Raw genomic sequence first — 4900 nt, 5'->3', positions numbered from 1 at the left:
GTTGATATCTCCGACAGCGTTCACAGAAGGAATTTGTTTGGTTTCTTCCCCCGGACATGCTGCTGGCTCGTCAGATCGGTTTAAAATATAAAAATGTTCTTCAAAGTCTTGGTTTACTTAAAATAATTCATGAAATGATGGATATAGAGATTTTCCAGGATTTTTAGAAGGAGTAAAACGATTAAAAAGCAGAGTAAAGAAGGAAGCAGGCTGGAGCAAGCAGGAAAGCGTCTGCACTCTTCAGAAGCAGGAAGCAAGACCTGCTTTGGTATGGCCCACTCTTGCATACATTTGTCCACACATGCCTTAATTGACTGTGCAGTGTGTGGGTGGGCCACTTGCTCAAGGGCCAACAAGATGTGTACAGGTTTTCTTTGTTCAACACAAAAGTAGCATGCACTTATAGCAAGGAATGAGGTTGTCAGACCTTTTTTTGACCACAGGTCAAGGCCAATAGACACTCTCCGGGCAGCAGCCAATCTCTCTTTGAATTTTTGTCTTTCATGTTCATACTGTGTTTCAATCAAATTGCTTATTTTAGTTTTCTTTGGAACAGTCAGTCTCCTATCTACTATCTCCATCATTAGCACAAAGTCTTCATCTTCAATTGTTGTGAGTGGTAAACCTGTGCGTCCAATCCATCTGGCTATGGCCTGCTCCTTGGTCTGTTGTTCTTTCGAGTCAGTTTTGTACTTTGAAGAACTGAGGAAAGCTGTAGAGATGAACTGCTGCTGGGTTGAACTAGCAGCACTAGCTTTATCTCCACTTGGCCCATGATCATCTTTGTCATCACGTCTTCTGTATCTGTGAGGGTGAATAAGAGAGGAATCAAGTTGTGATTTTTCTCTTTCTAGCCCAATCCTGCCAGATCTCTCTCTCTCTCTCTTACACACACACACACACACACATACACAGACAGACACAGACACAGACAGACAGACAGACAGACACAGACACACGTTCCCTTTGTCCAGTCATATACAATATCCTCTATAATAGTACATTTCTTTAAACGTGCCTTTTTGTTTGGTACACATTTGATTCAATTTGAGGACACTGAATATTTAACGTTACACTCATATTAAGCGAGTCAATCATCTAATCAATACAGTTCAGAGGTGGTTTCCTTTAGCTTCTATTTCATTTCAAGTTTAGTGGAAACACGGTGGTTTATTTGATAAAAATAACCTTAGCGTGTATGCTTACCTTCGCATATATTTCTGGATGAGTTGTTTGTAGATGTCGCTTCAAGTTGGTGGTGTTTTTCCCCGCGATTTTTGCTCCACACGGTTTACAGAGGGTCTTCTTGTCCTTGCTGTCATAGGTGAAGTGTGACCAGATGTCAGTTCTTCGTTTTCGACCTAAACCTAGCGCTGACATTTCTGTGTTCTTCATGAAACATGCCGTCGCACTTGGACCACGTGCACTGCAGGACGTTTCTGCTATCTAGCGAAGGCCAGTTTTGTTTTGAAACTTTTCATGTCATGTGCCACTGCTGTGGCTCTGCTTCCGGAGAGATCAACCTACCCGCACAATGAAATTCGTTCTGATTGGATCTATCCTCCATTCGTCCCTCTCTAACATTTTCGTCTCGTTTTGATTCGTTTACTAAAGTGTTCATTATATTTCGTCATAGTCTTCGTCATCATAGCTGACTTTTTATTTAGTTTTTATTTAGTTTTCGCCCGTGAAAATGGTTCGTTGACGAATATTTTTCGACATAGTCTTAGTCAACGAAATTAACACTGCACATGATTGGTGGATTTACCATGTCATTTAACTCGGGTAGAGTTTGTCACTATTGCATGGCTACTCATGGAGATATAAAACACTTGTTCACAGAGGACAGCTTTGTTTTAAGAAAATCTGAGGTTCATCAGTGTCATCTTGCCCGCATCCAACAAGTTCCATATGATAAAGCAACTTATGGAGTATACAGTTCTTCGCCTTTTAATGAATTGCATTATTTTGATGTAACTAACGCTTTACCACCAGACATAATGCACGATTTATTAGAGGGTGTAATTCCACTAGTTATGAAACTAGTTATTAGCAAAGCTCATACAGAGAAACACATACCAATACAGGAGATAAATGAAGAACTGCAAAAAATATGCATTGGTCAAAATGACAAAGAAAACAAACCAGTACAGTTATCAGCAAGACTTCAGAATGTTGGTATTACTGGATCTGCAAGTGGTGCCTTTTCAGGCTGCTGCCTTTTCTAATGGTGCACCGTGTGCCACCTAATTGCAAATATTGGCATGTTTTTTTAGATATTTTTTGGGCATTTTTGCCTTTAATGAACAGGACAGGTAAGCGTGAAAGGGGGAGAGAGAGAAGGGGGATGACATGCAGCAAAGGGCCACAGGGGGCCGCTGCGGCAACAGCCTTGTACATGGGGCGCCTGCTCTACCCACTAAGCCACCAACGCCCCAAATATTGGTATGTTTTGTTGTTATGTTGAGAGGTTACTGAGATTGTGATGGCTCCACAGGTGAGAAGAGAGAATCTTTTGTTGTTAAATTTACTTGTTCAAGAGTTTCTGACAGAAATGACAGATGTATTTGGGGATGTCATTACACCTAAGTGTCATTACTTAATCCATTATGCAAGACTGATAGAAATGTATCGTCCTCTGCGTCCGTTATGGTGCATGAGATTTGAAGGCAAGCACCAATATTTTAAAATGGTTGCTCATAACTGCCGAAATTTTGTGAACATAGCTGAAACTCTGAGCAACAGACACCAGTTCAGACAATGCTGGGAGTTTTCTTCACAGAGTATGCTGGGTGAATTTGAAAAAGTGCCTGGAAAAAGTGTTACCACTCCATTTTTATCTTTACCTCTGTAACGCAGATTTTACAGAGAAAACTATCCAACAGGTGTCTGAAGTAACAGTCAACAATGTCAAGTATGTTGTCAGAGATGTATTTGTCATAGATGTACTACATTCAGAGAGAATTCCACTATTTTGGCAAATCAAGTACATTTTGAACATAGACACCATGTGGATCCTTTGTGGTAAAATGTTGGTGCCTCTGTCATATGACTGTAACTTCATGCATACAGTGTTAAGGTTGATGGAGAATGGACTTTACTTAAACCAGAAGATGAAATGGACTTCCAGGCAATAGACACTTATTCTGTGGATAATAGTTTATATGTCACAGTTCGACATTGTGTTTAAAAATGAAATGAAATTGAAATCTGAAAATGTTGATTCCTCTGTCATGTGACAGTCACTTTTAATGCATACTCTGGATGGAGATTTGTATTTAACTTAAATGGACAGTTTAATATTTTTTAAAAGTCAAATGAAATTGACATGTGAAAATGGAAAAAATAAATAAAAACAAATTCTGATAAGGGGCGGCACGGTGGTGTGGTGGTTAGCACTGTCGCCTCACAGCAAGAGGGTTCCCGGTTTGATCCCGGTTGTGGGAGCCCTTCTGTGCGGAGTTTGCATGTTCTCCCCGTGTCAGTGTGGGTTCTCTCCGGGCACTCCGGCTTCCTCCCACAGTCCTAAAACATGCAGATTGGGGATTAGGTCAATTGATAACTCTAAATTGTCCGTAGGTGTGAATGTGTGCGTGAATGGTTGTCTGTCTCTATGTGTCAGCCCTGCGGTAGTCTGGCAACCTGTCCAGGGTGTACCCTGCCTCTCGCCCAATGTCAGCTGGGATAGGCTCCAGCCCCCCCGTGACCCTCAAGAGGATGAAGCGGTTAGAAGATGGATGGATGGAAATTCTGTTTCAATCTGCATTTGTCTTCTGAATAAAGTAATTTTTATTTTTATGTTTTATTTAAAGTAAATAATGGTAGTACTGTACCCTATAAAAGCCAGTTTTGTACCCTTTTTTAAAGATCCATTTTTGTACTATCTAATGAAGGTACAAAATTGCCACCAGAGGTACAGAACTGGTCTCTATAAGGTACAAACCACAAGGGTACAAATAAGTACCCAGTGTCAAGGGTACAAAAAATGTACCTTAGAGGGTACCGCCCCAGTGACAAGCCATTGTACCCCTAAAGGTACAATTCTGTACTTTATTTTCTGAGAGTGCACTGACCCACTGGGACACATAAGGTGTCTCAGGAAAACCAGGCTGATCAAGGTCCAGGCAGATGCCAGAACAAAACCATTTCCAGTGTTTTACAGACACTCCATACGCCCACTCCATGCTTCATCATTCACATTGGCTACGCCGCACAAGTACCTACACAATGTAACTCTCCAATCACAATATTTAACAATGTAAACATACCCATTGGCCCATCGAATCATTGCTGTCATAAAATTATCCTCTCCGTGTCTCTTTTTGCGAGGGGCACCATCCACTGCTGCATCACACAGCCTGGCAATGGAATTCATACCTATTACATAGGCGGCATTGCTGGAGATATCCATACACTCGCTGCTTGCCATGCTTGCTTGCTATGGAGGGTCTTTGACTACATCAGAAGAAAAGACGCTGTTCAAATTGTCCAGCCAGAAATGAAATGCGATAAAATGTGTTGAGCAACGAGTGAACACCCCAATAAAGCACCAGAGACCAAATGGTTAAAACCACAAACTTATATCCATCTTGCTTATAACAAGAGGAGCCCAAAAATGTCACGTGCATGAACCGGCTGCCAATAGATGGCGTGATGGGTTGTGAAAATGGCAGAGTCATGGGGTGCAACATAAGCGTGGAATGATCGGGCATTGGTCAGGGTCGTGTACAGGGGCGGGTCATACGCCTGCAGGTGGATGTCCATTCACATGCACGCACATTTGCACCATCTTTATACCACTTCTCTCAACAAAATCTGTAACCATTTTGTGAGGTAACTGGAATAAGACAAAACATAGGGTCACACAAATGTAGGGCACTATGATTTCCGCGACCACGGA

This window comes from Epinephelus moara, unplaced genomic scaffold (genome assembly GCF_006386435.1).
Source record: "Epinephelus moara isolate mb unplaced genomic scaffold, YSFRI_EMoa_1.0 scaffold1188, whole genome shotgun sequence".
Lineage (NCBI taxonomy): Eukaryota > Metazoa > Chordata > Actinopteri > Perciformes > Serranidae > Epinephelus > Epinephelus moara.
This window is presented reverse-complemented; position numbering follows the sequence as displayed.